Here is a 12670-nt window from a genome sequence, read left to right on the forward strand (position 1 = left end):
CATCACCTTGAATCTCCAATCTCCACCAGGTTTCTTTCTTCCCTATACAGTATAAGCCCCAAGACAAATCGTCCACTGCTCTTTTCTAAGAAGTCTCCAATTTTCCTTCTGTAGGGCCCTTCAATGAACATAATTTTTTTTTTTTTTTTTTGAGATGGAGTCTCACTCTGTCACCGAGGCTGGAGTGCAGTGGTGCAATTTTGGCTCACTGCAAGCTCCGCCTCCCAGGTTCACACCATTCCCCTGCCTCAGCCTCCCAAGTAGCTGAGACTACAGGCGCCTGCCACCACACCCAGCTAATTTTTTTTTTGTATTTTTAGTAGAGACGGGGTTTCACCGTGTTAGCCAGGATGGTGTCGATCTCCTGGCTTCGTGATCTGCCCGCCTCAGCCTCCCAAAGTGCCGGGATTACAGGCATGAGCCACCACACCCGGCCACAAACCTCTATGATCTTAATCTAATCAATTGCTTTTGTAAGCCTGTTGAGCTCAGCTACAGAAAATTCCAAAACCATGTGGGTTGGTGACCCTTAGCAAGCTAAGGTCTATCCCTCCACGTCCCATTGCATTAGAATCCCGAGTGGCTTCTTCCTTGCCTCCAACAGCAGTAATTCTTTCTCAAAGTGTGGGCCCAGCAGCTTAGAACTACATGGTAACCTGTAAGAAACTATTGAGCCCCACTCAAACCTACTGGATGGGCAACTCCAGAATGGAAGTATGAACAAGCCCCCTAGGTGATTCAGCTGTGCAGTTCTGATGTTTAGGAGCCACTGCCCTCACACAACAAGTTCATCTATTATCACCTATTGTCTCCAGGGTGTTCCCTAATCCTCCAGCTCCTACCAGCAACTCGGCTCATAATCAATTAAAGGACACCTACTATGGGCCAGGCACTGAGGATATGCTATGACTTCTGAGCTATGAGGAAGGCACTCTCAATGTCCCAATTGCTGCTATCCTCTACTCACCCAATGTCCTAGCCTTGGTGTATATGCGTCAAACACAGTGACTGGAGCCCCTGAGCTGGGCACATAGCCCTGTCTGCCTTACACAGTCTGACGTTTTCACCGGAGGAAGAGTTAGCCACCCTCCCCTTCCACAAAAGTTGTTCTATCCCCTTGTTCTCTAGATCCCACACTCCCTCTTTGTCTCCTCTGAACCTTCCTCCTTATAAACACATTTTTAGTTTACCTCATTCCATGTGGCTTGTTATAATGGTATCTCTGAAATATTTAAATAGATTTAAAAATCCAAGAGGGCATATTGATTAGGCTCCCCTTTGCTCTCAGTGTTACAGGGAACTCTTGCTGGATGCTGCAGTCGTCGGGTGCCACACACTCGACTATGAAGATGAATGCACCTTACAGAAAACGATCTCAGCCACTTACAGCTCCATTTTACTCACCCCAAATTAAATGTGCCCATGGGGATACACCTGTGCGACCTGTAGAACTCTAATAACACCCCTGACAAAAGGTGTGTAGGTCCTGGCTTGAGAAGCCTTCAAGGAAAAGGTCAGGTAAATAGAGGTTAAAGTACTGGAGGCAATTAAGGAAGAGAAGCAGCTCTCTAATTTTAGGAGAAACATCAATGAAAGAAATCAAACATCAATGAAACCTGCAGAATAGAACTCAACGAATACCACTGAATTGAATGGATACAGTAATTGTAATCTCAGCAATTTTGGAGGCTGGGCTGAGGCTGGCAGATTGCTTGGGCCTAGGAATTCAAGACCAGCCTGGGCAACACAGCGAGACCCCGTCTCTATAAAAAAAATACGAAAAAATTAGCAGGGCGTGGTAGTGCATGCCTATGCTCCCAGGTACTTGGGAGGACCACTTGAGGCCGGGAGGTCGAGGCTGTGCTCCAGGCTGGGTGACAGAGTGAGACCCTCTTTTACAATGAGTGAGACCCAAGATACAATTGAAAAGCTACTGGCCAGAGGCAAGAGGCAAGCTGTGACTTCTGGACGTCTACCTCACTACTGACTAAATGATGACATTCCCGCAGAACAGCTATTAGGTTTCTTCCCTCCAGCTCGGTTATACATTTACTTAAACCTCTACCTAGTTTCATCAGTTACAAACAGAATCCCTTTTGTAGAACAAGAAGATTAACTCTCCAATTGTCCCTTCGCCCAGTTCTACCTCCTAACAGCTGTATTTTTACAGTTCCAAGCATGGCAATACTCCATTCCATTCCATTCTGAATCCCAAGTTTTCAAAGCTCTGACTACGGATTAATTCATTCATTTACTCAAGTATCTATCTGTTAAACAGCTACTAAGTACGAGGCACAATTCTAAGCATGGGAACACATTGGTGAATAGACAAACCCCTTCCTCAGTATATAAATTCTAATGGGGAGAAACATATTAAAAATAAACACAATAGGCCAGACACAGTGGCTCATGCCTGTAATCCTAGCACTTTGGGAGGCCAAGGCGGGCGGATTGCCTGAGCTCAGGAGTTTCAGACCAGCTGGCGAAACCCCGTCTCTACTAAAAATACAAAAAATTAGCTGGGCGTAGTGGCACGAGCCTGTAACCCCAACTACCAGGGAGGCTGAGGCACAAGAATCACTTGAACCTGGGAGGTGGAGGTTGCAGTGAGCCGAGATTGTGCCACTGCACTCCAGCCTGGGCGACAAGAGTGAAAAGGGAGGGAGGGAGGGAAGGAAAGAAGGAAGGAAGAGAGGGAGGGAGGGAGAGAGGGAGGGAGGGAGAGAGGGAGGGAGGGAGGGAGAGAGGGAGGGAGGGGAAAAGAAAAAAAAGAAGACAGTGGGTAAAGGTTTAGGATTTAAACTCAAGATTGTGGTGTGAATCCTAACTGTGTCTTGAAGTTAAGCGCTCTGGGCCTCAAAATCCCTCTGTATCATAATGATTAAATGACACCACAGATATAAAGCACAGTACCTGGTACCCAACACATACATATTCAGTAAACAGTTATTCAATTCTGTACCACAATCCCATAGTCAATCAAGCTTTTCCCAAATTATGATCAACACCTTGAATCCACAAACACCAACTTAAGTCCTACTCCACGTGTAATTGTGGAAGAGTCAGTATAAAATACCTGATTGAAACCTAAAAGGAACCTGTAGTCTCAACAGGGAGAAAGGTACTACTAATTGTGAAAATCAAATATTACCCTCCTCCACCTTAGAAATGTCTTTTGTTTGGAGACAGGGTCTCCCTCGGTTGCCCAGGCTGGAGTGCAGTAGTGCAATCAGAGCTCACTGTAGCCTCCAACTTCTGGGCTGAAGGGATCCTCTTGTCTTAGCCTCCCAAGTAGCTGGGACTACCGGGGTGTCCCTACCAGACCCAGTGAGGTTTTTTTTTGTAGAGACAGGGTCTCACCACGCTGCCATGCTGGTCTTGAACACCTGGGCTCAAGCGGTCCACCCATTCTGTCCTCCCAAAGTGCTGAGATTATGGGTGCGAAACCACTGTGCCTGGCCTGAAAAAGTCTTTAAAAAAACATGCTCAAGATTTTCTTTCAAAAGCCACTAAGGGTTTTCCAGTCAGAAGAGTGATATGAGAAGATGAAACACTAGGAAGATGAGAATGCGATTCTGAAAAATGGACTAGAAATAAAAACTGGACTTTTTTTTAGTCCACTTCAATATAGGTACTTATTACAAACCAACAAAAAAGGGAAAAATTAATCTCTTAGAAAAAAATAAGAACATCTTAAGAAGAAACAAAGTATATATCTGGTTTCAAGACTTACTGGGAGTCTAAAGTAATTAAGACAGTGTGGTACTGGCATAAGGACACAGATTAATGGAAGAAAATGCACACTCCCAAAATAGATCCATACATATGTATGATCAATTGATTTTCAACAAAGAACGGTCTTTTTCAACAAATGGTGCTGAAACAACTGGATGTCAATATCAGAAAAAATAAAAGAGAGGCTGCGGCAGTAGCTCATGGCTGTAATCCCCACACTTTGGAGCCGAGGTGAGAAGACAGCTTGAGGTCAGGAGTTTGAGACAAGCCTGGGCAACACAGCAAGACCAGTCTCTACAAAAAAATTTTAAAATAAAAATAGAAGAGAGAGAAGCTCGGCTTGTATCCTATAAAATGTATAGGATCCAAAATTGATTATATTGCTTGAGCCCAGGATTCAAGACCTGCCTGGGTAACGTAGCGAAATCTCACCTCTACAGAAAATCAAAAAATGAGCCAGGTGTGGTGGTGTGCTCCTGTGGTACCAGCTACCGAGGAGGATGACGTGGAAGGATCATTTGAGCCTGCCAGGTTGAGGCTGCAGCAAGCTGTGATTGTGCCACTACACTCCAGCCTGGGTGACGGGACAAGACCCTGTCTCCAAAATCAAAAAGATCATAGACCTAAACGTAAAAACTATGAAACTTCTAGGAGAAGCAATGGAAAAAAATCTTTGCAACCTTGAGTTGGGTGAAGATTCTTAGGTATAAAATCCAAAGTACAATCCATAAAAGAAAAAAATAACATCTTGGACTTGATCAAAATTAAAAACTGTACTAAGAGCCTTGTTAAGGGAATGAAAAGACAGGCCACAGACTGGGAGAAAATATGTGCAAAGGACCCACAAGCAGAATACGCTTAACTCTCATGACTCAACAACAAGAAACAATCCGATGAAGAAACTGAGCAAAAGATCTGAACACTTTAACGAAGAAAATACTCAAGTGGCCAAGCACATTAAAGATGCTTTTAACATCATTATCCATTAGGGAAATGTAAATTAAAAATTACAATGAGATCTACACACCTAATTAAAATGGCTAAAATAAAAAATACTGGCCATCCCAGTGGTTGCTAGGACGTGGATCAACCTATACGCTCACCCACTGCCTGTGGGAATGCAAAATAGTGCAATTTGGCAAGTTCAGCAGCTTCTGAAAAGCTTAACCTACACTTACCATATGACTCAGCAATCTCATTCCTAGGTATTTATGGAAGACAAATGAAAATTTATGGTCAACACAAAAACCTGTATTTGCATGTTTATACTGGCTTTACTAATAATTACCCCGAAGTTGAAACAAACCAAATGTCCTAAATTATGTTAAACCCACCCCGCAGCCTTGTGCTCCACCCCTGGTGGAAGAAGTGATATCACGGGCCCCATGTGAGAGCACCGCAACATATGCAGCTGTCTGGTCAGAGGGAGCCGGTGTCCTACCAGCCGCTGCTGCCCAGGACTGGGCCCTTAGGGAGGAGGAGGTGAGAAGATGGTGGACGACCCCAGTGCTGTGGACAGGAAGGTGGAGATCTGAAGATCAAGAAGCTCATTAAGAGCTCGGAGGCGGGCTGGGCGTGGTGGCTCACGCCTGCAATCCCAGCATTTTCAGGGGCCGAGGCCTGGGGATCACCTGAGGTCTAGGAGTTCAAGACCCATCTGGCCAATATGGTGAAACCCCGTCTCTACTAAAAATACAAAAATTAGCTGGGCGTGGTAGCACGCGCCTGTAGCCTCAGCTACTCCGGAGGCTGAGGCAGAAGAATCTCGTGAACCCGGGAGGCAGATGTGGCAGTGAGGACGAGTTCATGCCACTACACTCCAGCCTGGGCAACACAACCGTCTCAAAAAAAAAAAAAAAAAAAAAACAGCTTGAAGGCGGCCTGCAGCAACGGCACCAGCGTGATATCATTGATCATTCCTCCCAAAGACCAGATTTCACCAGTGGCAAAAATGTTAGCAGATGAGTTTGGAACTGCATCTAACATTAAGGCAGGAATAAACCGCCATTGAGTCCTGGGAGCCATTACATCTATACAACAAAGGCTCAAACTGTATAACAAAGTACCTCCAGATGGTCTGGTTGTTTACTGTGGAACAACTGTAACGGAAGAAGGAAAGGAAAAAAAAGGAAGTCAACACTGACTTTGAATCTTTCAAACAATTAATATGTCATTGTATTTGTGTGACCACAAATTCCATACTGGGGCTCTTACTGCACTACTTTCAGACGATAGCAAGTTTGGATTCGTTGTAATAGATGGAAGTTGTGCACTTTTTGGCACACTCCAAGGAAACATTAAGAGAAGTCCTGCACAAATTCACTGTGGATCTCCCAAAGAAACACAGTGGAGGTCAGTTAGCCTTGCGTTTTGCCCGTTTAAAAATGGAAAAGCGACATAACCATGTTCAGAAAGTAGCGGAGACTGCTGTGCAGCTGTTTATTTCTGGGGACAAAATGAATGTGGCTGGTCTAGTTTTAGCTGGATCCGCTGACTTTGAACTAAGTCAATCTGGTATGTTTGATCAGAGGTTACAACAGAAAGTTTTAAAATTAGTTGTTATATCCTATGGTGGTGAAAATGGATTCAACCAAGCTACTGAGTTATCTACTGAAGTCCTCTCCAAAGTGAAATTCATTCAAGAGAAAAAATCAATAGAATGATACTTTGATGAAATCACCCAGGACACGCCCAAGTACTGTTTTGGCATTGAAGATACACTAAAGGCTTTGGAAATGGGAGCTGTAGAAATTCTAATGGTCTATGAAAATCTGGATATAATGACATATGTTCTTCAGTGCCAAGGCACAGAAGAGAAAATTCTCTAACTCCAGACCAAGAAAAGGATAAATCTCATTTCACAGACAAAGAGACTGGACAGGAACATGAACTTATCGAGAGCACGCCCCTGTTGGAATGGTTTGCTAACAACTATAAAAAATTTGCAGCTACACTGGAAATTGTCACAGATAAAACGCAAGAAGGGTCTTGGTTTGTGAAAGGATCTGGTGGAACTGGAGGTATCCTGCGGTACAGAGCAGACTTCCAGGGAATGGAATACCAAGGAGGAGACAATGAATTTTTTGACCTTGATGATTACTAGGTGGTTGACATGGGTCCGGCAAAATGTGCCTCACCCTCCAGCATCCAACCCAAGGAACATACCCATGGTGGAATCCAAACAGATCCCTGCCTTACAACTGGAACATTTCCAGGGCTTTATCCATGAGCACTGGTTATTGAAAAGACAACCAAGACAAAACCAGACCCAGTGCTACACTTTGGTCTGTCATGGTGTCAGCGCAGCAGCCTACAACTAAGTTCCTAAATGCCACTTTGGACTAATTTAAAAAAGAATCCCAGTTTTTACTTTTACTTGATGGTGAAATTGGTTGCTCTTGTACTTTATGAAAAAAAATAATTTTTTAACCTTCATATATAGAAGTAAAAATACTTGAACTGCTGTAAACCTTCAAAAGTTAATAGAAGTGAGATCATACTGGCTTATTTTGATTGGAGAAAAATTAAATTGCTGCATTTTGCAGTGACCCATTTAAATGGCATTCCCAGCTTAGACTGCATAAGAAATATATGTGGTGAAATGTTGGAACCATTTCTCTCTTGGTCTATTTAATGTTGAAAGGATGAGCTAACAGGAGGCAATTTCAACTTCACTCCCTCACGCTACCCTGTCTTCCTCCAGACTGGCAGTTTCAAGGATGCAAACTGCATTGCAAAATCAAACTGACTCATGAAGCATTAGGGCCAGTGCACTGTTTACTTCCATCTGTTTGCTGACACATTTGTGCCCGGCGCTTGGGAGTCCTTTGTATCAACGTTCTGACAAGGGTCCCTATAACCTTAACCTACTCGAAACCAGTTTGGGTTGGATATGTTGGGGCTTCTGTGCTATCGCTGGGATTGGGGGAAATAAAACATGCAATTTAAGTGGGGGGAAAAAATTCACCCAAAGGGATACAGGCATCCCTTGGTATACAAGGGGGACTGGTTCCAGGATGCTTGAGTATACCAAAATCCGAGTGTGATGAAGCCCTGCTTTTCACCCTGCAGAACCTGCATATGTGAAAAGTCGGCCCTCCACACATGTGGGCTTTGCATCTATGGAATACTATATTTTCCATTTGCATTTGGTTGAGGAAAAAAAAATCCTGCCTATAAGTGGACCTATGCAGTTCAAACTGTGTTGATTAAGGGTCAACTGTCCTACTAAGCAATACAAAGGAATTAAATAATGGTATGTGTACACATGAATAAATCTCAAATGTGTTGTGCTAAGTAGCCAGATGCAAAAAGTTGCATAATATATGGTTCCATTTATTGGGCATTCTGATAAAGACAAAACTGTAGGACAGAAAACACAAAGGGCTAACTAGAAACAGGCACAGGACGCTTTTTGGATTGATGGATTGTTCTACAGCCTGACTGTGGATGTAGATGACTGCAGACTTGCCAAAACCTGTTGAGTGCTACATGAAAAAGAAGAAATTTTCTCAAAGTTTTAAATTTTATTTTTCCTTTCTTTTTACGGGTGTGGGACCTCAAGTTTTTTTGTTTTTTTTTTTTAATCTTCACCCTTACCTCATACATAAAAACTAACTAGAAATGGATCAGAGACCTAAACATAAAAGCTAAAACGAGAAAAATTCTAGAAGAAAATATGGAAACAAAAAACAAACAAAAAAAAACTTTATCTCAAGTCCAATAGAGCTTAAAGGTGAAAACAAAAAAAAAAAAAAACAACTTTATGATCTTCAGGTAGACAGATTCCTGACACGATACAAATAAACAAAAAACCAAAAAAACGATGAACCAAGTTTCATCAAACTTACAAACTTCTTCTGTTCTCTGAAACACAAGAACAACAAAAAAGTCACACTAGGAGAAAACATTATATATACATCTGAAAAAGGACTTTGATCCAGAGTATATAATTCAGTAAGAAGAATCTGATAATCTAGGCAAAAAACTGGAACAGACACTTCACAAACCAAGATATCCAAATTTCCAGTAGGTATACGAAAAGGTGTTCAACATTCTTAGTGGGAAAATTCAAATAAAACCACAACCTACCATCTGAGAATGGCCAGAAAGTTAGAAAGGCCGCCAATACCAAGTATCAGGGAGGATGGGCAGAGCAACCAAAGCTCTCATCTGCTGCTAGTGGAAGCATAAAATGGTCAAAATGTTTTGGAAAAACAGTTTGGTAGTTTCTCCTGAAGTATACACTTAACATATATGTGACACAGCAATCCCACTCCTAGGTATTTACCAAAGAGAAATGACTGTGTGTCCACAAAGACGTTTACTCAAAATGCTCATAATAGCCCAAATATCCACCAATAGATGATCAGATAAACAAATTAAGGTATATCCATTCAACAGAACACTACTCTGCAATAAAAAGAAATTATACATGCAACACCATGGATGAATCTCAAAAACATTATGCTAACTGACATACAAAAATGAGTATATATTGTATGATTCAATTTATGTGAAATTTTAGGGTAAGAAACTAACCCAGAATGATGGAGAGCAGATCAGTGCTTCCCGGGGAGCCGGGGTAGGGTGTGAGAGACATGAGGGAACTTGTGGGGATGACAGAATGTTTCATATTTTGATAAAGGCAGAGGTTACATAGATGCATAAATCTGTCAAAACTCATCCAACTCTACACTTAAAATGGATATTTTATAATATGCAAATTACACCTCAATAAACTTGATTTAGGAAAAAAAGAATTTTTTTTAAAAAAAGATAATGTACTTTTTTTTTTTTTTTTTTTTTTTTGAGACAGGGTTTCGATCTGTTGCCCAGGCTGGAGTACAGTGGCAGGATCATAGCTCACTGTATTCAAACTGCTGGTCTCAAATGATCCTCCCACCTTGGTCTCTCAAAGCACTGGGATTACAGGTGTGTGTCACCACGCCCAGCCCATTTACTACTTTTTACTAAACAGTATGAGATGGTAGTTATTAGCTATGGGACTTTGGGCAGTTTTCCTGAGTGCTTTTCCTTATCTGTAAATGGACATAGTAATAGCACCTATCCTATAAGGTGCTTTGTGAGGATTAAATGAAAATATCTAACAAACATCTGGCATGTAGTAAGTGCTCAGCAAATCTCATTATTATTAATATTAGTAATACTATTAGTAACTGCTCCTAGGCAGAAATAATCTGCTTAGGATAAAAAAATTATTTTCAGAATTATATCTAATAAATTAACCTGAAAGATGACATACAGTTTATTTCAACTAAAGCCTCCAAATAACACAACAAAAATAACAAACACACACATGCCCCTAAAGCAGAAAATTACTGTGGGTACTACAGTTACCCACAGCTGTAGTACGAACCACCCCACAGCTGACTGACTGACACCACCCATTTCACGTGCTCATGGTTCTACAGTCAAAGCTGGGCTCACTTTCAGTTTACTCTTTGGGCTGCCTTTATCTGGTGGGCTGGTGGTGCTACACAGCTGGGAAGGCGGGGCATTCTCCCTTTCTTTGTGTCTCCTCCTAACATCTACTGCATGTCACTTGAGGCTCCCAAGAACACAAAAGCAGAAGCTGCCAACTTCTTAGGGCTTAAAGCATGGAACTGGCACATCACCATCTTTGCTGCATTCTGCAGGCTCAAGACAGTCCCAGGGCAAGCACAGGAATATCAGGAGAGCGCCTCGTTGGGGACTAACAATAGAACAGACACTAGAAAAGCAGACTTGGTTTGTAAAGGCAGAAAAAGACTGCAGACTCACCTGGGTTATAAATGGAATGAAACCCGAATCACCACTGTTAAAAGGCTGGAATAATAATGAACCGCATAAAGGTTTCTATGTGTTCCTTATATGACACACAATGCCAATTATATGCTTAACAATCGTATGCACCCACTCTAGTAAGAAATGTGTAGATCTCCCTATGGTAGGATTGGTGGTTGTTGCTTTTTCGAGAGGGAGGGGTGCTATGTGCTGTGTTGCGTGTGTCTATGTATATTACACACATATATATATATGTTGGTAGTGTCACTAAGGAAGTGTTTTGAAAAGGTGTTTACGATTCTAGTCGGAATACCAATCCCCACATGAACGTCATATACAGTCGGATGACAGTGTGTGATGCAGAACATACACATCTTAATTACTGAACAGAACCTAAAAAGTGAGACACTGTTAGAGTTTACAGGACATTCTCACATGAATTATCTCGCTTGTTCCTGTGAGCTAAGCAGGGTTGACATCATGTTGTTTTTTCTCACACCTCTTCCCCAACTTTAAAAATAGATGCTGGGAGATTTTTAAAAAAGGAAAAAATTAAACCGCAATTATTATTATTATTATGACAAAGACACGGCAGAAAAAGTAAAACTAGTTCATAAAATTACCCTTTCAAATACTTACAGGTAATCCTATTGCCAATTATAATGCTACCAGATATATACCACTGAGGAAAATAAGAAATATGTTTAATTACATAACATGAAGGACTAAGTTTCATAGATGAAGAATTTTATTAACAGGATTACTAAACTAAAGGAAAATAAAGTGCTAACCAGAAAGGCCATAAAACTGTTTCCCTGAAGACTTTAAAAATAGGATATTCATCTCTAAAGGATGGTTTAAAGATAAAGCTGAGGTGGAAGGCAGTAATAATAGCCCCGATAAACTGCAGGAAATTAAATGTTTAGCAACAATGAAGAATGAGTCTTCCTAGAATTGTGGCCAATCTGGAGAGAAGATCCGGGACACAGGTGAGGGTGGGAAAGAGCTAGAGAAAAGCAAAGACAAAAATTCTCGAATTCTTAAGATATTAAAGAACATGAAATTTAAGAATGATCAAAACTAGTAATAACAGAGTATGAGGAAAAGGAGAGATGAAATAGAGTATACTCATCTGTCAGCCTGAATGGTTAATACCATTCATGTTTTAGAAAGATAATTTCTTCAAAAGTTCTTAAAATCTGCACTGACCTCATTATCAACACCAATTCACTCCCCACAATATCCGGGCTGCCCAATATACATGGCAGCCAGTAGCCATACATGGACAGTAAGTACCTGAAATGTGCTCAGTTCTGACTGAGATGTGTCACAGTGTAAGTATGACAAAATATACAAATATCAACAATATCCATCACATGTTGAAATAACATTTTGGACATACTGAGCTAAATGAAGTATATTAATTTCACCTATTTCTTTTTACTTAATATGGCTACTGGAAAAATCTAAAATTACATTTTTTTTTTGTTTTTTGAGACCTCAGCCTCCCACTTTTGTACAGACAGGGTTTCGCCGTGTTGCCCATGCTGTTCTGGAGCTCCTGAGCTCAAGTGATCTTCCCACCTTGGGTCCCAAAGTGCTGGGATTTTAGGCGTGAGCCACTGCACCAGGCCAGATTATGTTTCCATTGGACAATGCTGCTCTGTACCCTTGTTTAAGGGAAAAGGATCATATTATTCGTATAAATTTAGCTCCCTAAATTTGTGCTCCAGAAATACTTTCACAGAAGTCTAAAAAAAATGGAAGGTAGGCTCATTTTGTGTACAGCTCAATTTTTTAGGACACTGCTCATACAGAAACATGGTTAGAGTAAGAAAGCAATTTATTATTATAAAACATATTCACACATTTTTGTAGCACTGTTATGCAGAATGAAAAGATCTAGAGAAAGAGCCCAACTCCCCTCCCCGCAAGCAGGAATGACAAACATCCTTGTAGTAAGACACTGCCTGCTTGAGTGGGCAGCGTGAGTGTGTGGCGCCAACTGGGTCCAGCAACCTCTTTTGTCTCTGGGGCAATAATCCTGCGGTGTGAGGGTATGCTTGGTCAAATCCTTGGGTGACACAAGGACCCAGGGGCAGCAAACCCTCAGAACCCTAGTTGTAGGCACAGCCACCTGTCTTCGGGA

At 41.6% G+C, this 12670-nt stretch overlaps 1 protein-coding gene and 1 pseudogene across 1 annotated transcript in view; one reads left to right on the plus strand and one right to left on the minus strand.

Moving 5' to 3' along the window:
- RHEB (Ras homolog, mTORC1 binding) overlaps nt 1-12670 on the minus strand; it is a 54352-nt gene that overhangs the window by 31108 nt on the left and 10574 nt on the right. The window lies entirely within an intron of this gene.
- LOC104678708 lies at nt 5226-6838 on the plus strand (annotated as a pseudogene).

Source organism: Rhinopithecus roxellana, chromosome 6, assembly GCF_007565055.1.
Source record: "Rhinopithecus roxellana isolate Shanxi Qingling chromosome 6, ASM756505v1, whole genome shotgun sequence".
Lineage (NCBI taxonomy): Eukaryota > Metazoa > Chordata > Mammalia > Primates > Cercopithecidae > Rhinopithecus > Rhinopithecus roxellana.